The sequence below is a fragment of the Eurosta solidaginis genome, chromosome 1, assembly GCF_040869045.1.
Source record: "Eurosta solidaginis isolate ZX-2024a chromosome 1, ASM4086904v1, whole genome shotgun sequence".
Taxonomy (NCBI): domain Eukaryota; kingdom Metazoa; phylum Arthropoda; class Insecta; order Diptera; family Tephritidae; genus Eurosta; species Eurosta solidaginis.
The window spans coordinates 90564263-90588933 of NC_090319.1; the positions used below are offsets into that span (position 1 = coordinate 90564263).

The window sequence follows — 24671 nt, forward strand, 5'->3', positions numbered from 1 at the left end:
TCGTGCGATTTCTTTAATTTGATGCTGGAGAAAATTATACTAGCTTCAGAACTTAACCGCACTGGAACAATATACTATAAAAGCGTGCAATTACTGGCATATGCTGATGACATTGATATCATCGGCCTAAACACCCGCGCTGTTAGTTCTACTTACTCCAAGCTGGAAAAAGAAGCGGTAAAGATGGGTTTGATGGTGAATGAGGACAAAACGAAGTACCTGCTGTCATCGAGCAAAGAGTCAGCGCATATGCGCCTTGGCAACCACGCTACTGTTGGCAGCCATAATTTCGAAATAGTAAAAGACTTCGTTTATTTGGGAACCAGCATCAACACTAGCAACAACATCAGCACTGAAATCCAGCGAAGAATCAATCTTGCCAATAAATGCTACTTTGGACTAGGTAGGCAATTGAAAAGTAAAGTCCTCTCTCGGCGAACGAAAATCGTACTCTACAAGTCACTTATCGTACCCGTCCTGCTATATGGGGCAGAAGCATGGACCATGACAACAGCAGATGAAGCGGCTTTGGGAGTGTTCGAGAGAAAAGTTCTTCGAAAGATTTATGGACCTCTACGCGTTGGCGATGGCGAGTACCGAGGAAGATTTAATGATGAGCTGTACGAGCTATACGCAGACATCAACATAGTCCAGCGAATTAAAGCGCAGCGGCTGCGCTGGCTAGGCCATGTTATGCGAATGAAAGATGATGCTCCGGCCAAGAAAGTGTTTCTATCGGAACCCGCCTATGGAAGCAGAGGTAGAGGGCGGCCCCCACTCCGTTGGAAGGACCAGGTGGAAAACGATTTAAACTCCCTTGGTGTGACCAATTGGCGCCGGTTGGCGTCGCGAAGGAGCGACTGGCGCGCCTTGTTGGACGGCCATAACCGTTTAGACGGTTAAGAGCCAATTAAGTAAGTAAGTAGTAAATTTAATATTATATTTACGCCAAAAATGCATTTGTGCTACTGGCACTATCAGAGGAAATAGATTTGGCAAACTTGATTTAAAAAATGAAAAGCAGTTGCAAAAAGAAGGCCGTGGAAGTTTTGACCATCGTATAGAGAGAGCAGATAACAGTTTTCTTCTCAGATGGCTTGATGGAGGACTTGTGCAGCTTGTGTCATCAATCCACGGTCATGAGCCCCTAAATGCAGTATCCCGGTATTCTGCTGAAAAAAAGTTAAACAGTCAAATAACACAATCAACCATTGTAGCAGAGTACAATAAGAATATGGGAGGGGTAGATAAATTGGATATCCTGCTCTCCTTGTACAGAATTTCCATAAGATCTAAAAAGTGGACTCTGAAGATATTTGACCACTTTGTAGATTTGGCAGTATGCAATTCGTGGTTAGAGTACAGAATGGATCACGAAAGCAATGGGTTCAAACATAAATATATGGACTTGCTCAGCTTTCGTAACGATATTGCGAATGGACTTATAGCTAGGTCAAATCAACACGCTTGTTCTCGTAAGCGGGGACGCCCAACATTATGTCTAAATGAGGATATCCCTATCAGCCCAACGATCTCCGGGAAAAGACGTAAATCCGCACCATCGACTTCAGTTCGATATGACGGAAACCAACATTGGCCGAAACATTCGAAGGATAAAGGTAGATGCAAAACGGAAGGATGTACGGCACAAACTAGATACAAATGCTCAAAATGCGATGTTTTTTTGTGCATCCAAATGGATTACGAGATTGTTTCAGGGACTTTCATTATATCTCAAATGCAAATACAATTTAATTTGATACATTATTTATCTTAGTTCTTTCTTCTTTTTATATTGTAAGTATAATTTTTGTCTTTATGTATTTTAATTTATGTATATGAATTTGAAATGTATATTATTTATATCATATATTTATATTTATGCCTTGGTTATTGTAAAATTTGAATTTTTATGTATTTTAACACTTGAAACAAATAAAAATTTAATATAAAGCATAGCTCAATTTCAGCATTTTTCTTTACCGTACACAAAATTTGTATCCATATGGATACACTCCAAAAAACACATTTAGCTTTGAAATTTTTTAAAACGGAGTAGTAATTGGTATTCCCGGGGCCAATATGAGTACGAATTGAAAAAATTTGATTTTTTAATCAAACCGTTCAAAAGTTGTAGCGAAAGGGTTAAGAAGATCATTAATTCTCTCAACGTATTCTCTACAAGTAGCCGTCTTAGATCTTCCAAGTTATTTGTTGTGCGATGTGTGCGAATGCAGCAAAACAATTCCCAAAATTCGAATACAAATGCAACATTTTTTTATGTAGTGTATGTATGTGTTTGAAGGGAATTGTGAAAGAAAAATTAAATACAGAGCCTGAGCATGATATGTTTACTGCTTGAAGCATAGTACAGGTTTACATGTATTATATGTATGAGAAGGAAACAATTCCTTTCTCTTTCTAACACACTGTCGTTTGACACTTCAGTCAGTGTCAAACAATTGTGGAACTCAGTGGAACCTGCGTGGAACATGCTTTTGACACTGAGTGAAATGTCAAAATTGCCGGGGTTGCTGTCGTTGAAAGCGACGCAGGGAAACAAAAAAAGGAACTGAATATCAGATATGGGTTGCTGTGATGGTAAATTTTTTTGAACGAATTTAGTATGCAAATGTAGTGCATATGTATGGGTCCCACAGAAAATAATACAAAGGTCTTGAATTGGTGTATCTGAGGACGCGTAGTTATTCCAGTATTAAGAATACAAACACGGGTGCTAAGTTTTTCTACCCGTTCAAAAGTTCTCTGCGAAAAACAGTTTGAAACCGAGGTCGACTGCAATAACCCGTCCAAAAATGTGGAAAGAGTAATGAAAAGACGCGTTTTGTTCTGTTATCAGTAGTCCAAAGGCGAAAAAGTATTCGAATTTTTGGAAGCGAGGCAAAAACGTGTCTATTAATACCTCCCTCGACGGTTTACGCCGTGTTTTAGCAATCGTCCCCGGTAATAAAGTATCACAATTTGTTAATTAAAATTGTCCAAAACATATGGATTTTAAAGAGAGATGTAATTAAGTGCTCGTTTGAAAATAAATAAGGATATTTCTTCGTAGGTAGGTAGGTTGAACTGGCCCGTCCATGAGGACCTCACATAGACTGATGGAGTCCGTAGTGTTACCAGAAGTTTGTTTTAACGACCAAACTGAACAACCCTATCAAAAACCAGGAACTATGTTATAAAATAACTCCGTCCTCTTGGCAAATACTAGACGCTTCCTAGGACTTAAGCCACTTGCTGCTTTTAGATCTGACAGCTGTATCACTCCTAATAGCTGGAGTCTTAGCCTGGCAAGTGCAGGGCATGAGCACAGAACGTGCTCGATCGTTTCCTCCTCCAACCCGCACTTCCTACATCTGCTATCACTGACCAACCCTAATTTAAAGGCATGTGACGCCAGAAAGCAGTGCCCAGTCAGAATACCCGTCATGAGTCTACAGTTCTCTCTTTTTAATGATAGAAACAACTGTGTTAGTCTAAGGTTGTAAGACCTGCACATAATCTTCGACACTTGAACCCACGCCTTTCCCGCTTGGTCGATCATGTGCACCTCTCGCCTTCGCTTAATCTCGCCCAATCTAATTGGGACATCTACGGAGCAAGCTTCAAGGGATGCGCCCTTTTTAGCTAGTTCGTCCGCTTTTTCATTCACATCTATTCCCATATGCCCTGGGACCCAATATAGATGTATGCTTCTCCCTGTCCCGATTCTCTCCAGAGACTGCTTATACTCTAACACGCATTTAGATGCTGTGCTATGCGAGATTATTGCCTTAATTGTTGCTTGACTGTCAATATAAAAGTTAACACGGTTGCAGCTTAAGCTATTCTCTTCCAGGGTTTCTACTGCTTTGGTTACGGCTAATATTTCCACTTGGAAAACGCTACAGTAATCCGGCAGCCCGTAGGATCTGCTTATTTCCGGATCAGCGCAGTATACCGCAGACCCTACTCCTTCCACTACTTTGGAACCATCGATGTACACATGTATCGCCTCGTTCGCCATTTGCGCACCCTTGCGCCAACCGTCCACCTCTATTGTGGCCTTAAGGTCTCCCTCGAAGCGGAGATAGGGAATCACGTAGTCTGTTCGTCTTGTGATTGATGACGCTATACTACTGTGACCATATGGTCGGCGCTCAAGTTGCCCCGAAGCACCGAGCCTGGTTGCGGTCGTTAACGCTTTGTTCTTTGCTACCAGGTCTACAGGTGGGATGTGCAGAATGGCATACAGTGCAGCCGTCGGGGTTGTTTTCAGGGCTCCCGTAATGCTAAACATCGATATTCTGCATACCCCCTCTAATTTTTTGAGGTATGTTGTTTTTTGTGTGGCTTTCCACCAAACAAGAACTCCATAGTATAGAATAGGGCTTACAATCGCTGTAAAACCCCAATGAGAGAGAGAGGGCGATAGGCCCCACGTACACCCCAGTATTCTTTTACATGCATAGAGTGCCGTTGAGGTCTTCTTGACCCTCTCCTCCACGTTGAGCTTCCATGACAGCTTACTGTCTAGGATGATTCCTAGATATTTTGTGCAAGGTTTCTCCTGTAAGGTCACCCCTCCTGACTTAGGCCTGGTCCAATTTGGGATCTTGTACCTCTTTGTAAACAAGACCATATCCGTCTTCTTCGCATTGACTTTCAACCCGACATTAGATGCCCAGGTATGAATATCCCGAAGCGCCCGATCCATCAAAGAACTAATCGTTGGAAGGCACTTTACACTTATGACAATTGCAACGTCATCTGCGTAAGCCGTAAGTTTTACGGGTCCCTCATCGGATTGCCTGATTGATGACCAGCGTCCATAGCATAGGAGATAGCACCCCTCCCTGCGGCGTGCCCCTGTCCACTGATTTCGTGGCCTCGTACAATCCCCATTGTGATGTAATCTTTCTGCAATTTAACATGCAGCCGATCCATCTGCTTAAGGCAGGATGTACTTTAATGTAATTAAGACCATCCATAATCGCCCATTTTGCAACATTATTGAAAGCCCCGGCAATGTCCAAGAAGACTCCTAGAGCATACTCCTTATATTCCAGGGATTTCTCTATGCTTATTACCACCCTATGCAATGCGGTGTCTACCGACTTGCCTTTGGTGTACGCATGCTGTGTTGTGGAGAGCAGCTTTTCATCCACGTTGGACTTTTTGTACACATCTATCAGCCTCTCAAAGGTTTTGATCAGAAATGATGTTAAGCTAATGGGTGTATATAGTCTTTGGGATACACGTGACCGACCTTCCCCGCCTTTGATAGAAAAGCTACGCGAGCAGTTCTCCAAGAGTGCGGTACATGATTTAGTCTTATGCACCCATCGAATATTATTTTAATCCATTCCACGACTGCCCTACTTGAGACTTGTAGCATGGCCGGGAATATACCATCTGGGCCCGGCGATTTAAACTTAGAAAACGTCTTCACTGTCCACTCGATCTTGATATCGGTCACCAAGCCCGGCACTACTAGCTCCGTGATTGAAGTGTGAGTGATGTCTGCTGGCTCTTCTAAACCGTCTCCCGATGAGAAATGTGTATCGAGAAGCACCTCAAGGGATTCCTCACGATTACGTGACCATTCCCCGTTCTCTTTCTTTATTAGTCCCTGGACTATGTTTCCCTTTGCTAGGACTTTTTTCAACCGTGCTGTTTCGCTGAAGCACTCTATGTCCGTACCGAAACTTTTCCATGAGTTTCTCTTCGCCCTGGTAATTTTTCGCTTGTAGATCCTCAGTAGATCCCTGTACTCGTCGCGACACGCTTCGCTTTCCGCAGTCTTTGCGAGCTTAAACATTTCTTTTACCTGTCTTCTTAGAAGACTCAGCTCATTGCTCCACCATGGCGGCTTTGCTTTTCCTCTGAATCTTCTTAGAGGGCAAGCTTTTTTATACGCAGTCATAAGCGTCCTTGTTAGGAATTCATTCGACTCCTCCAGTTCCTCTACATTAGCAACCTCTTTGGGTTGTCCCAGTTTCGTTTCTACATGTTTCTGGAATTTAGTCCAATTCGTTGCCCTAGGGTTTCTAAAGGTTCCTCCCTGCAAATCGGTGCATAATTGTTGTGTAATTGAGTGGAAATTGGAGCGAAATTAGTAGCGAAAATGGAAGCCAATAGAGGACGATATGGCACACAATGTTTGTCAACGTAGTGTGGCCTCAAGCGATGTCGAGGGGCATTGTTGAGGCGGGCACTCGGCACTCACAGGTCTGTGTGCGGAAAAGGTTGGTCACATCCCTTGATTTAAATTGTGATGGTGTTTGGTGTTGAAGACGGCGCATAATTGGATGCCAAGCTCACTTTGTTTGTCAACGTAGTGCGGCCCTTTAAGCAACATCTAAGCAAAACCAAGCGCCGCCAAATATCTCAATCTGGTTAACTTGTTAACCAGATACCGAGATATCAAAATCAATGAAAGAGGGACCTTGAGGCGAGCACGGAACTCGCGGTGGAGTTGCCGTGCAACCGGGTGCCATTACCCGAAAATGGAAGAGGAGGATGGATAGTCCTCCTCGGCCAAACCAAGGCTGGTTGACTTGAACACCCCAGCTCACCGCATTGGTACCAACTTGTTGGGCCGAAGATCAACGGACATTGATCTGTGTTTTACACCGGAGGTAAGTCTTCACGACAGGGACTCCCGTAATACACGTTCTTTCCTCCAGTTCCTCTACATTAGCAACCTTTTTGGGTTGTCCTAGTTTTTTTTTTACATGTTTCTGGAATTTAGTCCAGTTCTTTAGTCTTTAGTCCTCCCTTCTCTACCCTCTTTAGGGGATGCTGAAGCTGATATACGCATGGCCGGAGAAGGATGTCCGTCCATCCAATCATACTTTGATATATCACTCTCGGAGCTCAATGTAATATCCAGAACATTGCTGGATGTTGGACCAATGTAAGTAGGGACATTTCCCCTGTTAGCTATCTGCAATTTGGTTTGCAGGATGTAACAAAACAGAGTGCGCATTTGCATCTGCGCCTATGACCAACCGCCCTTTGCGCCCTTCCTCCTGTACTAGCCTTTTGCACTCCATCGGTGGAATCTCCGCGGCATGGGCCATGTAGCAGTACGCCAGGATAAATGCTTGCTTATTCTTTTGCTCAACGGCCACCGCTACGAGGTCCTCAGTGGCGTAATTAGGCAGCATATTTGAATGCAGCTGTTTCCTTACCATTACTACAGCTCGCACCCGTCCTTCCGTTTGCGCGTAGTAAACGCCAAACCAGCGCGCGCTAAGTCCAGAAACATTTCCTCCCGATGAGAGCCACGGCTCCTCGATCAGCGCCACGTCAAACGAACCCTCCTCAAGGGTTAGAAGGAGTTCGCTCGAAGCAACTTTACTGGGTTGGAGGTTTATCTGTAGGACTCGCAGCACCATTGGGATGTTTGTCCCCCTCCAGCACCTTCGTCTTGACGTCGTCGTCCTCCCCTTGCCCTTTTGGTTTAGAGTATTCGAGGCCCCCTTCAGCCTCTCGTGACTGCTGTGCCGGGTGTTCCTCTGTGCCAGTCACAGCACCATTTCTTCATAATTTTACTATAAAAATTTTACGCAGTTTTCGTAAGCAGCTACTACACTTTTCTTGGACCTAAGAAGTACAACAGTGCCAAATAGCATCCACACAAAAACGAACAAGAACAAGCATTTTATCAGGTGAGCGTGGCTGTGTATGTGCGTACTGCTACATATCGTACTTGTAGACCTGTACTAAGGCTTGAAGTACAAGCGAAAACTGATTCACGATTGCTCTGTTGTATCTCAGTCGCTGCGCTCACACGACATGTAGGTAAAGACCGCGGCACAATGAAATTTTTCATATAACAATCTTACGCATTTTGAGTAGATTGCACGTATTTTTATGGAGAACGGTATATTGAGCGCAGAGCTGTAAAACTGTGCAATCATTTGAAATTTTAAATCATTGATTTAAGAATGCTTGCTCTTCATTCATTCATTAAGGAATGTGGCTTAAAAGTTAAACCATTCTTTATTCAGCAGTGGAAAAAAGAATGCACTCCTGACCTCATTCGAAGAAAGAATGCAGTAATTATGAAACACAAACATTTTTTCAACACAGAATAAGCATTCAAATGAATGCAGCCTTTGATGAGTGTGCACACACTTCTCTAGTACCAATCAATTATGAAAAATTGTCGTACATGCACAAAACCGCTCAAATATCACATGGTTGCATTTAATTAAAGCCACTTCAAAATATCAACACAAAAATTTAATTATTGTCCGTGATGACCAGTTTTTCCATATTTAAATGATAATAAAGTACGAAGACGTTAACTGGAAAAGTATTCTTATTGAAATTTTCCTAAAAATTTGATACTAAAAAAGCAAATGCCAATATTTCAACTTCTCTGTTCCGAAAATTGTCATCGTTCCAAAAAAGTGTTGCCAATGTGTCACATAAAAGGCTTGCATTAAAAAGTACTAGCCTACATTTGCACGTCCTCAATTGGTGATTAAATAATTGAAGAAAAGGCTATATATTATAAAAGCTCTAAGTTCCTCCATATATTCTTCCTAGCGGTATATGGTCATATATTGTATATATTCTGGTTTATGAGTTTGCAAATTGCAATAGCAATATACTATTTTCTAAGAAAAATATTTTTCTAAACACAATTGTTTATAATTACCGTCATTTAAAGTAGGCTCTATAGGTAGTTGTAGCCTTCTTTATTGGAAGGAAATTAACTTTGAATACAAATCTGCTCAAGTAAGATGGAATTCAACCAAACCAATCTCAATATTTTACCAATGCCGTGCTGTAAAAAACTGTAGTCCGATGGAGCCAGTCAATCTCTTTGTGGGGAGGGAAATTAACAACCTCTGAAGAGTTTCTCCCAATTGAAAATTTTTTTTTGTGGAACAGATGAAGGAAAACGGCGAAGGTGAATCAGATGAATAGAAAAAACCTGAATCGCCGTAGGACGATGCCATGGAAACAGATATATGTTTATCGAAATTCTCGGAACTTGAAAGCTACAACGAAATCGCCGATATACCTATGCACTTTGATGTATTTAAATGACATAAACTCAAGTATCTGTGTTTGTTATATTATCGACAAAAAATATCCACAAAATACTGTATTTAGTCAATGCATAATGTGTTCATTTACAAAATCCATTTTACAACAATAGCAAAATAAGTAGGCCATATAGTAACATTTTGACATATAGCAAGAAAGCAATAGATTGTCTTTGCGAAGTTTCAGCCAAATTCGACTATATCTTCATGTCTTTGGAATACTTTATATAATCAAAAGCCCTATGGTTTTATGTAAGCGAGTTATCCGCGAGATTTACTTAAAAAGGAAACCAATCAACTCACAAGAGCCTAAAATTTTTTAATCTCACACGATTAATTAAGGAAAAATCAACTCAATTACGAAGTATACAAAATATGCTATGAAGTACTATTTCTTATATGTCTTATGTTCGGACACAAGAAGATGATTTAAGACTTTCCTGGTTTATTATTAACTACTTGTTTGTTTGTTTTCGAAATGGTACCATCGCAATATACCAGTAAATGTTTCTTTCTTTTCAGTTTCTGTTAAACAAACATAATAATTGATATTCAACAATTATAAGCCGGTCTTAAGTTCATGAATTCTTAAGAAGGGGGCTATTTTTCCTATTGATAAATTTTACGCCTTTTTTGCACCCAAATCTAAAATTGATTTAAGATATCTGATGGCAATGAAAGTATACCAAAAAATAACCTTGGGGAAAAGGTATTTAGTACTGATTGGAAAAAAAGTGTGCATTCATTTCAAGTTTACATTAATTAAGGATTGGGAATGGTTCTTACATTCCCACCCTATATTGAATTATATTTTACCATTCAATAACACACACACTTTAGCTTTGAGTTAAAGTATATTGAGCCATTCAGGAATGGAGATTTATGAAATGCAACCTAAAAATCACAATTTTTTAAAAGAATGCTGAGAGAATGCACACTCAATTGACTCAATCTTTTTACAGCTCTGATTGAGCGACACTGGCCCATCTGACATGAAAAAGTAGCCAACTCCGAAATTTTGTTGCAAGCAAATCATAAGAAGAAGAATTTGACATTTGCTTCGGCTAAGGGTGCTGGCACATTTTGCAAGTGAAGCTATTTTTCCCACTCGTTGGTAACTTTTCTAACATTTTTCGCAATTAAAAACTGCAATTTAACAAATGAATACGACACTAAATATGTTAGCAAGTATTTTTGTTGTAAAGGGAGTAATGTTTCTAACAGGGCTTCGCGAAATTTTGTATGTGAATGGACAAGGCGAAATAAACTTCAATTGCCAAGTCTGAAGTTGCTTCATATTTATAATGGCAGCATCTTGGTTGATTGTGAAGATGTTACTGGAATACATAAGCTTGTGTTAATCGCATCTATATGAAAAATTTCATTGTGCCGCCGCTTTAACATCCCCACAATCAATCAAGATGTTGCGTTTATAAATATGAAAGAACTCCAGACTTGACAATTGAAGTTTATTTCGCCTTGCCCATTCACATACAAGACCTCAAGAACTCATACTAATTATCACAAATCTAAAAAGGTAACAATCCACCCTGAACATATTAAGACTATGAGGTTAATTACGGAAAGCCATCTTAGCAGTTCCGTTTCAAAATCAAAATATTTCTCACAGGGAATCTTGGCATTTGTGCGACAGCCCTGAGTAGTGTTTATTCGTTGCTGTGCTGACTGAACGATGGGGAGTAAAAATATGTGTGAAGCAAGTCTGGCTCAATTGAGCTATGACGCGCCGGCCACTGTTAAATAATGATTCTGTACGTACCACAATCGCCTGAAGTTCTTGCTCTACTAAACAGTTTCCTAGGTTGGCATCTCAGCTGTCCAAACCTTTTATTCCACAAAGGGACAACACGTTGTATATGTATCTCTACTTGGGGCCACGTCGTGATACTACAGGCATTTTATTCTCCCTTTTCCAAAAAACAAAGTAATGGAATGCATTTCTTCACCTCTTTTACGGTCGCTTTGGACACTTGGGTTCATTATCATTGAATATACAGATTAAACATACCGATAGAACTTCTTGTATTTTTTCGACATCGTGAATGATTTCGAGCCATATGTACGTCAGGACAGCTATGTTAACAAACTTATAGAGTGTGATTTTTGTTCGTCGAGAAGGGACTGTACTTTTCATTCCTACACTCATTTATTTTTTTTAACTTTCAGTTTTATATCAACTCACCTCGCTTGATTTCCTCCATAACGTAAGTAATAGCAAAACACAATACACATTTTGTTTTTTTTGTTTAAATTTTTTAATATCATTGCATTAATATTTATTTGCTATTTTAAGATATAGTACATAAGTATAATTACATATATATTAAATATATGTATATATTTTTTTTATATAATTTAGCAGAAATGCATAAACCTCTTTGAACATTACAAATATTTTGTTTGTTTTGCGTTTTTTTTTTAATTTATAGCTACATTTTTTCTTTCTTATTTTTGGTCACTTTTGGCTGTAAGAGCCTTGGTTATTATAATTTTTAGAATTGAAATAGTTAATTACAAACATTATTACTTTTTTCTTTTCATATAATTTTATTTTTTTTTTTTAACTTATATGCATATCTTTTATGCTGTGTGGTTGACATTTTTTAGACAATACTACTAATTTTGGCATTTCATTGCTATTTTTACGCATTTGAAATATTTTTCAAGTATAATTTATATTTCTTGGCAGTTAAAAAATATTTTTTCAATTATTTTCAATAACTAAGCGCATTATCAAGAATATTTAAGCAAATTGTGTTTATCGAGCTTAAATTTTATTGTTTTATGTCAAGTCAATTAAAAAATGATTACTATGCATAGTTGGGCATATTGCACTTAATTTTTAGTCACCTATTAATTAAAGAAATTATCAGTAAAGAAAATAAGATCCACTGTTAATAAAAAAATACAGTTGTCTGATTTTCAGATTTGAATTCAAGTTTAAAATTTTACCACTAATATAAGTGAAATGCTCAGAGAACTAGAAAGTTAGTGCAAGGTGCCCAACTATGGCCCTGAGCTTATATTACATTCCCATGCATGTACACAACAACTTTTTGCTAATTTGTTAGGTAGAAACTAGGGATGATGATTTTCGAGATTTTTTGCTTTCCCGATTTTTCGGGATATAAATGTTCAATCACGGGATCTCGAAATTGTCCTGGATTTCTTTATGATTTTTGACAAAAATTGCTACATATATGTACCTGAAGCAAAAAAAAAATATTCTAAAATCTTGAAATGGGTTTTAAAAATTTTTGGATTTTCACTAAGAACGACAATCCTAAAAAAAAAAATCTAGAAGTTACATGACCTCAAATGTACCTTAAAACGTGTTGCCTACACTTTTAGGTTCGAATATCTCAAAAACTTTTTTTGACTACAGATTCGGGTTCCCCTCGTCGAAATCTTTGAGAATGCATAGTCCTGCTTCTGGTTACAAAATTTATTAACATTTTTTCCGGACCGTAAGCAAATAAAAAGGCGTTTTTTGCAATTTTGAACACGAATATCTCTACAACCTGAACCAATTTGGAAAATCTGACTTGAGATTTATGTTTCTTGCCTTAGTAGCCATAGGCAAAAACTTTAAAAAAAAAAAAAAATAAATGTAAGGCGCGATAACCTCCGAAGAGATCTAAGGCCGAGCTTCTCTTCCAATTTGCGTCGTGCTCCTCTTTTGATTTTTCCCTACAAATTGGCCGGACGGGACCTACATGTTTTATGCCGACTCCGAACGGCATCTGCAAGGCAGATGAGTTTTCACTGAGAGCTTTTCATGGCAGAAATACAATCGGAGCGCTTGCCAGACACTGCCGAGGGGCGACCCCGCTTAGAAAAATTTTCTTCTAATTGAAAAATCTTATTTCTAAAATTTTGATGTTGCTTTGCCCGGGAGTTGAACCCAGGGCATACGGTGTGATAGGCGGAGCACGTTACCATCACACCACGGAGGCCGTGATTGCAACAGATTTTTTTATGTTTCGCCAGTGTAATACGTGTTTTGCTCTTAAAAGGTAGACATTTGGAAAACACGTTTTAAATGCTATTTTCAATGTTCAATAATCCCGCGATTTTAGGAACATAAAAAAAGAACGGGATCCAGAGATACCGGATTCCGAGACCGTTATCCTTAAAAGAAACTTACAGAAACAAGAAAATTTTAGTCAAGTTACAGAAATATTTTTCTAAATTTAGCTAACAAATTTTTCTGAATTTTAAGAATGTTTTTTTACGTGGGTGTTGTATTTTTACAATCTTAAAAAAAATTCTAGATGTGACATGACCTCAAATGTACCTTAAAACGTGTTGCCTACACTTTTAGGTTCGAATATCTCAAAAGCTGTTTTGACTCCAGATTCGGGTTCCCCACGTCGAAATCTTTGAGAATGCATAGTCCTGTTTCTGGTTACAAAATTTATTAACATTTTTTCCGGTCCGTAAAAAAAGAAAAAGGCGTTTTGTGCAATTTTAAACACTAATATCTCTGACTTGAGATTTAGGTTTCTTGCCTTAGTTACCTTAGTAACCATAAGTAAAATTTTGCAACCGATTTTTTTATTTGTCCGCAGTATCAAACGTCCATGACCATATTTTCCCGTATGGGATACACTGTATTATAACGGTAAATAGCAAGCAACCGAATGATGTTGTGTGTGCAATAAAAGAGAAAAGCAAATGCAATAATATGTTTATGTTTTTTGCTTTAAACAGTTATTCAGTGTGATTTCATATGCGCGATCAGTACACAATAAATTTGCTAATAAATAAAAAATATTTTTAAATATTTCTGAATAGCTGGAAAAATTAAAGTGAACAAAATGTTGAAGTACAAGGGTAAGTAAATTTATTTATGTTTTTAGATAGAAAAAAATTCAATATTTAGAGACAGAATTTTTTTAAACCAACTTTGGTCCATAGTGAATATAGAAAAAGTATAAATTAATTATGTTTGCAGAAAATCTTACACAGAGGAAAGGCCTGACTGATGCTGAAGCTCTTGCAAACTTTGATTGGGACATGTCAGATGATGAAGATGAAGCTGCTGAGGATGAAGGTGATCCTGACTATGTGGACGAGGTAATTGAGGCAATTTTAGTAAGGGGCGAGGAGGTGTGTTATGGTCCACTTGGGAGATTCACCCTTTGAACGTACTAGTTGGCTAGTGATAGGTGAAAAGGTCAGGATTCATTTTCACTCATGTCTGTCTGGGGTGGTTAAAACAAATTTTCGTTAATTTCGGCGGGTGGCATCGCCAAAGAATCCAATGGTGTGGGAAAATTCCCAATAACGGCAACCACCATGGCGTAACTATACAAGGTAACAGCTGACTTGTAGTTTTTATACGATTTGACACATCAAATTTCAGCGCAGTACGATTTTGACATTAGTCCATCGGTTTACAAAAACAAAGTATATGGAAATTTTAATGATGGCTGCAGGAATTTCACAGCGGCTACCACCTTGTATGGTTCCACCATAGCAACCACAGTTAAATCATGCCATTTAACGGCGCTTTTCCACGGCGCAGTAAAGTGCGTTTAAAAGTGTCGGTTGTGTTCGCGTGGTGATCGTTCAATATTGATAAAAGTAAAATTATTTGCCATCGCGCATATAATCAGAATGAAATTAGTGTGTGCGGAATGTATTAATTTAAAATCTATTAAATTTGGAAAGTAATACCAACGTTAAATATGTAAGTTGTGTTCTTATGTGTATTTAAGACTTTTTGTCCATTTGTATAGCCTCAGTTTCTGTAGGAACATGGTTATATATATCGTCGGAGTTTGGTTTCCAATAAGCATACTAAAAGTGAATGTGAAGATTTCCGCGAATATTGCATTAGAAAATGAGTTCGATAACTCTCGAAATGCTTAATTGGAGGGCTCCGCGCAGTTGTTTTAAATTGGTGTTAAAATTTACATATATTAGCAACAGAGATTACTGAGGTGCTGAAATACCACTTGTATTTAATAAAATGTTTAGCAAGCAAATGATAGGGTTGCTTAATGCCCCCCCCCCCCCCTCCCTCACTTTCAGTCACAAAAATAAAAAAAATAAAAAAAAATTATCATAACCACAATAATAATGTTCCGAAATAAAACATAAAATCACAGAAACTACACCGTAAGAGAACCTCTAGTTCAAAACTGGTGCACTTCTATTGCATTCTGAACCGCTAACAGTTCGCCATCTATCTCTTTTACATTACGATGTATTAGGAGATGGAAGTTGTCTTCACCACTATACACAAATTTCCACTTTAGAACTAGTTATTTATTTGCACTTTTGGATAGTTACGAACTAGTGTAAAATTTTAAAGTTCCATTGAGGATAACTTACTATTATCATGTGAAGTTAGAAGAGGCTCCTCTTCTTTTGGGTACAGTTTTGCTTATATTCTTTGGTCATATGCCCCATATACTTCAGATATGCGGTTAGCTATCTATTTTTCTAATTATCAATATTATAATTTTATTTATGAATCAATTTTAATTACCATTTTTTCAGTGCTATTTTTTTTTTGAATACATTTTAGCTGTCAAATTGTAAGTGTAAAACGGCCTCCTGCAGCACCAACAGTGACAACAAGAAGGCAGAGGCCCACCTAAACGGCCTCCTGCACCACCGGCTACTACAACGAGAACACCATATAATGGGTGAGTTCGTTCCGTAATACGGACGATTTAGGAATTTAAACTTTATTTTACTTTGAATTTAAATTTATAATTGAATTTAAACATATTTAAACAATTAAGCTGTCTTAGGATGACACTGTAGAAGAAAAACGTTTTCATTAAGTTAACATCCAAATATGTTATAAGAATAACGCCTAATTTTATGTTACATTAGACGCAAAACTTGAGGCGTGTTTAATTGCTGCTCGCATTCAGCATAAGCGCTAATTTTTTTACCTAATACTGTTTTCACACAGACACTTAATGATCTCATTTCACCTTCTAATGAAATCGTAAATTTTTTGCTTTCACACAGAAGTAACTGCTCGATTAGTACCTATGAAGGATGAAATGTCAAGCGAATAAAATGACAACGCTATATGACAGACAATGACATTTACTTTGACAAATCGCATTTTTAAGCATTGAGCACACCAAAAACTAAGAAACAGAACGCTCCCAACAGAGTTGCATTGTGCTTTTGACTTCATTAGGCATTCGATTAGTCACTAATGAAATAATTATGGATTCGAATTTTGTAGGGAAGATTGAGCTCAATAAGCCTCTTAATGTAGAAAACTGCCTTTATTATTCAATAAGCCGTCTGTGTGAAAACAGTATAAGGCTTAGGTTAAAATTTGTAAGTAAATTTTGCGGTTGCCAGTAACCAAACAAAATTTACTTCATTAATATTTCGGTTTTGATGGCATTTGTTTAATAAAATGCAATTTTATTATAATTTTGACTCAGCATATTCTATAACCATACATATCTATTCATAGTTGCTAGTAGAATCAACTCACCCATACTTTATCATACACTTACGTATATACATAGGCATAGAAATACATTCACCTTTTAAATATGCTTATTCTCAAGTATACAAGTACTTTAAATTTGTGTACATATGTATCAGCAACACAATATACGCACATGTATACACAGAAATTTAAACTATTTTTTTTTTAATTTGTAAGTAAATTTTGCGGTTGCCAGTAACCAAACAAAATTTACTTCATTAATATTTCGGTTTTGATGGCATTTTTTTAATAAAATTCAATTTTATTATAACGTTGCTTTAGCATATTTTATAAACATACATACATATTTATAGCTGCTAGTAGAATAAAACCACACAATACCATACGATACACTTACGTATGTACATCTGTCTAACGATACATTCAACTTTTAATCATAGTTAATATCAATTACAAAAACTACTCGAAATTTATGTGCATATGTATCAGCAACATAGCCTATGTACGTGCATACACCGTAACAAACAAAACTGTATTGACTATACTTTAAGTTTTTTTGTTACTTCACAAGTTCAAAAATACATTCTAAAAAAATGCATACTTTAATTATATAATTGGTACATAAAGACATGCAATTGCATACTGCCAACATGCAACCATACAATTGATTACTGCATGTTGCGCTTATTTTGCCCAGTAACTAGCATTTTTATTTATTTTTTTTTTTTTTTTTTTCGAGAAATTAATAATTAATATAACAATAAAAAATTTTTTAATAATTTATATATCTATATATATATATATATTTATATGTCTGTTAAGTGCGTTGTTTGATGACCTTTTCACATGAGAAGTGCGCACTTCAACTACTTCCGGTTACTTTGATGACCGTCACCAATCGTCTTTGAGATAAAGTGCGTTGTTTGATGACAGTCATCAAAGCGAAAATCGGAGGACAAAGTAATGAGTTTGGTGACAGTAATCAAACTACTCACCTTAGGTAAAATGACGTTTTCGGTAACGGTCATCAAACTAAGCATCTTAGCTTAAAGTGCGCAGTTTGGTAACATTTCAATTGGGACAGTTTCATGACTGTAATCAAAGTGTATCAGTGTTCGTTTTAAAAATGGACAATGTCAGGACAAACCCTATTAATTTTTGGGTCTCTTCTGAGCTGCAATAGACGTGCAAGTTTTCCTTGCCAAACTAATGGGCGAACAGGTGGGCTTTCCGAAAATGCTTTTTATCTGTTGCTATAATAGGGCAGTCATTTAAGGGTTTACCTCGGAATTTGAGATAAGAGGCTGAAAACTTGCATACGCCTTTATTTTGGCATTGTAAAGCTGTCATTAAAAGTCACAATAAATCGCATGTTCGCTTCTTGAGATATTCAAGGTCAAAGGTCGCCAAATTTCGGCTTTCGCAAATATCTCGCTTCCTATGGCTTACTCGTGTTTCACCCTCATTACGAAGTTGGACATCATGAAGTTCTCCACAAGTCCAACCTGAAGTATTTTTCCGTGGGCTCAACCATTTCTGAGTTAGAGCGCGGAAAGCGCGAGCAGTCGCCGAAACTTTACATCGACCTAGACCAGAGATTAATGGAGCGAATTCGTTCAAATTTTGTATTTGGACAAAAACTGGGGTAGCCAGCGACAGGGAAAACAAATTTTGAAACAAAACATCCACTTTTACATAAAAATCGCAGTGAAAATAAATTCAACTTTTTATTGTGCGCTCTACTATTTACTATGGCTCATAGCAAATAAAAAAAATATTTGTTCCTATTAAATTTTTTAAAAAGATGATAGGGATTATGAACCGATTTGATCTTTTTTGTCAGGCGCTATTGCCATTGCATACAGATTATTTCCATAAAATTTTTCGACGATACCCCAATTATTACCGGAGTTTCAGCTCCCGAATTTTGGCGAAAAACTAAGTCATCAAGGGGAGGAGCTACGCCCATTTTTCAAAATTTGTATTCCCTGTTGCTGGATACCCCAGTTTTAGTCCAAATAAAAATTTGAACGAATTCGCTCCATTAATCTCCGGTCTAGATCGATGTAAAGTTTCGGCGATTGCTGGCGCTGTTTACTTTAACCACGAAATATTTAAAACTTTACATTTAATACCATACAATTATTTAATGCCTCTACTTCCAAAATGCACTCTCGGTACATAAACTTTAGGTGGCTCATTCGTGCTTTATGCTTCCACCTCGTATAATTGGGCTTCATGCTTCCACCCTGTATAATTTCACCATGAGTATCGAACAAAAGTATCGAAAACATTTAACGCTTCTATATTTTTGCCATCTACCTAAAGGCCCAACCACAATCGAATTTTGCGTTGTTTTGGCGTTGGGGTTACTTTGAAGTACCGCACGTTGCAAGTTTGTCTGCCACAATGAACGCAAAATGAAAACTCAAATTTTGATTTTTTGATATTGAAAACAATAAAATAAAATTTTTTTGGTCTTGAAAATTTAAATATTTTTAAAATGAAATAAAACAAAAATAAAAGTTCAAGTTTTTTGTGAAAGCTGCAAGAAATTGCACAAATGAACTGACAGCGCAAGTGAAAATGTAGGTTTTAGAATCTTGTTTTGTTTCTTTGGCGCTGGCGTTGAGTTTTTTGTGGATTATGAACATAGGAATTGGGATGCGTGTGTTCAAAATCAGCTGGTGACTCAACGTAAGCGCCAAGACAGCGCAAAAGTCGATTGTGTTTGCCCCCTAAGTCATTTGAATGGCAAACGGCCGAAAGCAGAAGTGCGACAAGTGTTTTTTGTTTGTTTGTCCTACAAAGTTTCTAGTTTGTATAATTATAAACTACAAAATAATTAGAAATTAAAAAAAAAAAGCAAAAATCGATCATTCTGAGCACCGTTGTAGTTTCATAATCAGGTAACAAAAGGGACATCTGCCTTGGAAATGGCGGACGCTCCCCTCGTGAAGGAGGAAAAGGGAGAAGAACAAACACAAGTGAATATTCTTCCGATGTAACTTTTTTAATTTTTCAGTATATTAGTATGCAAATTTAATGCATACACTTTATGAACACTCCAAAGAATAAAAAACAAAACACTTCAGTATTTGCTTTTGTTAGCTTCGAGAAAATCAACTAAACGTTCAATACATTTGTACAGCTGCCTTAGTTAAAACAAACAAAAAATATGTCGAATAAACACCCTTTGGTGCAGAGTACAATAAAGATTAAGATATAGAAAAGGCTTATGTCAAACGGTTTTATAGTGAACAACCATTACGTTTTTGCTAACCGTCAAAATTGAAGTGGTATAAAATGCTTTCTTACTTAAAAACATTCGGGCACCTTCATAGTCATAATTAAGTAGGTACTTAAAATATTTACAAGATTATTAAAAAAAATCTCCTGGAAGTTTCACTATAAACGCTCAAGGTTATATTTTTTCTTTTCATTCGATGGCTATGTTCGAAGTTGTTTCACGATTCGTATACACGCTGGGTTATCAGTTAGGAAATTTCTTAAAGCGCTAGTGGTCGGCAGTCGGTTGCTTCTAATAATCACGCCAAATGCAGCGAAGCATGATACAATAACTAGAAATGACTGATATCAACTCTCTGCTATTCAACATATGCTTCTGAGTTGCCTGAGCTACCCTTTTCAAAAAGATACTTGTTATTTCAGACCTTGTCTTAAAAATAAACTTCACTGTGTATGTATAAAGTAGGCAAACTGTTTAGTTTAACCACGAAATATTTAAAATTTTACTTTTAATACCATACAATTATTTAATGTCTCTCACAATTTTTACTGTTTTCTATATTCTTTTCCATACTTCCAAAATGCACTCTCGGTCTAAGAAGCTTTCATAATCAGTTGTCAAATTCTAAATAAACTTTAGGTCATTGTAAACCTTACTAAGTAGCGCAACTTAAATGATGCATGATGTATGAAGAACAGAGCTGCATTGTATCAAAATACCTTCAATAATTGTGTCAGTAATATACTACAAAAATCGTTTATATTGTGAAAGTTAAACCTTAAGCAGACATAAACATTGCCCGTTTTAGCATATATAGCGTTTTTTAGTTGTTTTAAAGAGATAATTTTAATCTTTATTCAGGTTTTTAGTCATTTCGTTTGCTTTTGTCTTAAAGATTGATACAAAGATTGAATGTGTTTTACTCTTTTCCTTCATTCCACCCCATTCGAGTGCCTTCATCTACTGCCTTCCAATCAATTCGCTATATAACCTCTACTTAAGTTGCGCAACTATATAATGTAAACAATGCTTTAGGTGACTCAATCGTGCTTAATGCTTCCACCTTGTATAATTGTGCTTCATGCTTCTACCTTGTATAATTTCACCAGAAGTATCCATGAAGGAATTATAGAAGGTGGCGCATTGCGCATGTAAACATTAGTTCAGCAGTTTTTATGGGCAGTGATTACGTCATTTTCTTTTAGTTCTTGTTTTTTTCTCTCTTTCTTTCGCTTAAGTAGGCAGCTGTGACGTAGATGCGCAATTTTGCACTCGTGAATGCGCAATCTGGGTAGTTTATTTGTGATGAGTATCGAACAAAAGTTTCGAAAATATTTAACGCTTCGATATTTTTGCAATATACATGTTAGCACGACACACATTCAAAAGATATTTATTCAAAGCTTACAAATACAAGAATACACCACATTCCACAGAAAAGTAAATAAAGTAAAGTCACGTACTGAAATATGACTCCTTGAAAATAAGCAAATGTGAATGCAACAATTGATGAGAAGCGCACCGTCCGCAAAAGGCCATCTGCAACAAGCGATGGAAATCTTCAAGCGAGTAAAACAACAGCAGAGGCAGTGGCAGAGCTGAGTAGCAGAGCAAGTTAGATTTAAGTAATAACAAATTTTGTAAAGTTAGTCTTAAGTTGAAGTTGAACCAATAAAGGAGCTAAGCTCCCGAAAATATATTTTTTTGAAACTTAAATGTGAAATAAGTTAACTTACATACCACACATACCCAAGTCATTTGACCGGCAAACGGCTGAAAAGCAGAAGTGTGAAAAACGTGTTTTCCAAGTGCGTTTCCAAGAACTAAAAATACAACGAATAAGAAATATTAATAATTAAAGTGAATAACTCGGAGGTATGTTCTAAGTTTGTTGATTAAAATGGTTAAAATACTGGTAATTGTTTACAAAACGCTGCATCGCTACTTTTTTTCCAAAATCCTTGAGTGGGGTATCAAAAGACGGGGTTTGACCTCACAGTTAAGAATCCTAAAGCGAAAATTAAAAATTGTATTTCTATAAAGAGATATTTGCAAAAGAAGTTGAAGATTTCCATGTGGTTGTAGTAATTGGTTGGTGTAATTGTTGTGCACAGAGAAAGCAGTTGCGTCGAAAGTGTTTTGACTGAGTTAGTTTTGATCCCCAAGAAGGTGTTGGACCGGCCATGGTTATTGTTTAAAAGCTCGGCCGAAGGCCGCCAATGCAGAAAGGTGTTCTGTTTAAAAAAGGTAAGGGTATTTTTTTACAAAACGGCGCATCACTAATTTTTATCCAAAATCTTTGAATGGGGTATCAAAAGACGGGTTTTGACCTCACAGTTAAGAGTCCGAAAGAGAAAATTAAAAATTGTATTTCTGTCAAGATATATTTGCAAAAGAAGTTAAGGATTTCCATAAGGTTGTTGTAATTGGTTGGTGTAATGGAAAGTTATTTAATATCCAGAAAATTTCAATTCATATTTAGAAAGTTTCAACTGATATTCAGGAAGTTACAATTGATATTCAGAAAGTTGCAATTCATATTCAGAATTCCATTTCATATTCAGAAAGTTACAATTCATATTCAGAATTTCCATTTCATATTCAGAAAATTTCAATTCATATTCAGAAAGTTTCAGCTGATATTCAGAAAGTTACAATTGATATCCAGAAAGTTACATTTCATATTCAGAATTTCCATTTAATATTCAGAAAATTACAATTCATATTCAGAATTTCCATTTCATATTCAGAATTCCATTTCATATTCAGAAAATCACATTTCATATTCAGAATTTCCATTTCATTTTCAGAAAGTTACAATTCATATTCAGAACTTCCATTTCATATTCAGAAAGTTACAATTCATATTCAGAATTTCCATTTAATATTCAGATAATTACAATTCATATTCCGAATTTCCATTTCATATTCAGTTAATTACAATTCATATTCCGAATTTCCATTTCATATTTAGAAAATCACATTTCATATTCAGAATTTCCATTTCATTTTCAGAAAGTTACAACTCATATTTAGAATTTCCATTCATATTCAAAAAGTTACAATTCATATTCGGAATTTCCATTTCATATTCAGAATTCCATTTAATATTCAGAAAATCACATTTCATATTCAGAATTTCCATTTCATTTTCAGAAAGTTACAATTCATATTCAGAATTTCCATTTCATATTCAGAAAGTTACAATTCATATTCAGAATTCCCCTTCATATTCAGAATTTCCATTTAATATTCAGAAAATTTCAATTCATATTCAGAAAGTTTCAACTGATATTCAGAAAGTTACAATTGATATTCAGAAAGTTACAATTCATATTCAGAATTTCCATTTAATATTCAGAAAATCACAATTCATATTCAGAATTTCCATTTCATATTCAGAAAGTTACAATTCGTATTCAGAATTCCATTTTATATTCAGAAAATCACATTTCATATTCAGAATTTCCATCTCATTTTCAGAAAGTTACAATTCATATTCAGAATATTACAATTGATATTCAGAATTTCCATTTCATATTCAGAAAGTTACAATTCATATTCAGAATTTGCATTTCATATTCAGAAAGTTACAATTCATATTCAGAATTCCATTTTATATTCAGAAAATCACATTTCATATTCAGAATTTCCATCTCATTTTCAGAAAGACACAATTCATATTCAGAATATTACAATTGATATTCGCATTTCATATTCAGAATTTCCATTTCATTTTCAGAAAGTTACAATTCATATTCGGAATTTCCATTTCATATTCAGAAAGTTATAATTCATATTCAGAATTCCATTTTATATTCAGAAAATCACATTTCATATTCAGAATTTCCATCTCATTTACAGAAAGTTACAATTCATATTCAGAATATTACAATTGATATTCAGAATTTCCATTTCATTTTCAGAAAGTTACAACTCATATTCAGAAAATCACATTTCATATTCAGAATTTCCATCTCATTTTAGAAAGTCACAATTCACATTCAGAATATTACAATTGATATTCAGAATTTCCACTTCATTTTCAGAAAGTTACAACTCATATTCAGAATTTCCATTTCATATTCAGAAAGTTACAATTCATATTCAGAATTTCCATTTCATTTTCAGAAAGTTACAACTCATATTCAGACTTTCCATTTCATATTCAGAAAGTTACAATTCATATTCAGAATTCCATTTTATATTCAGAAAATCACATTTCATATTCAGAATATTACAATTGATATTCAGAATTTCCATTTCATATTCACAAAGTTACAATTCATATTCAGAATTCCATTTCATATTCAGAAAATCACATTTCATATTCAGAATTTCCATTTCATTTTCAGAAAGTTACAATTCATATTCGGAATTTCCATTTCATATTCAGAAAGTTACAATTCATATTCAGAATTCCCCTTCATATTCAGAATTTCCATTTAATATTCAGAAAATTTCAATTCATATTCAGAAAGTTTCAACTGATAATCAGAAAGTTACAACTGATATTCAGAAAGTTACAATTCATATTCAGAATTTCCATTTAATATTCAGAAAATTAAAATTCATATTCAGAATTTCTATTTCGTTTTCAGAAAATCACATTTCATATTCAGAATTTCCATTTCATTTTCAGAAAGTTACAATTCATATTCACAATTTCCATTTAGTATTCTGATAATTACAATTCATCTTCAGAAAGTTACAATTAATATTCAGAATTTCCATTTAATATTCAGAAAATTACAATTCATATTCAGAATTACCATCTCATATCCAAAAAATCACATTTCATATTCAGAATTTCCATTTCATTTTCAGAAAGTAACAATTCATATTCAGAAAGTTTCAACTGATATTCAGAAAGTTACAATTCATATTCAGAATTTCC

The 24671-nt window shown here is 35.9% G+C and overlaps 1 protein-coding gene and 1 pseudogene across 9 annotated transcripts in view; one reads left to right on the forward strand and one right to left on the reverse strand.

Annotated features, from left to right (window-relative positions):
- Positions 1–24671, reverse strand: part of LOC137236462 (rho GTPase-activating protein 39-like) — a 556674-nt gene that overhangs the window by 221551 nt on the left and 310452 nt on the right. Inside the window, exons 7-8 of one of the 9 annotated variants that reach the window (XR_010948431.1) lie at positions 21524–21597; positions 15111–21372 (exon numbers count right to left, since the gene is read on the reverse strand). The exons of the other annotated variants lie outside the window; for them this stretch is intronic. The gene's annotated coding sequence lies outside the window, so the exon portion shown is untranslated. Of the gene's footprint in view, positions 1–15110; positions 21373–21523; positions 21598–24671 lie in introns of those variants that run through there. 9 annotated transcript variants of the gene reach the window in all.
- Positions 1–24671, forward strand: part of LOC137237217 (hematopoietically-expressed homeobox protein HHEX-like) — a 463868-nt pseudogene that overhangs the window by 24559 nt on the left and 414638 nt on the right.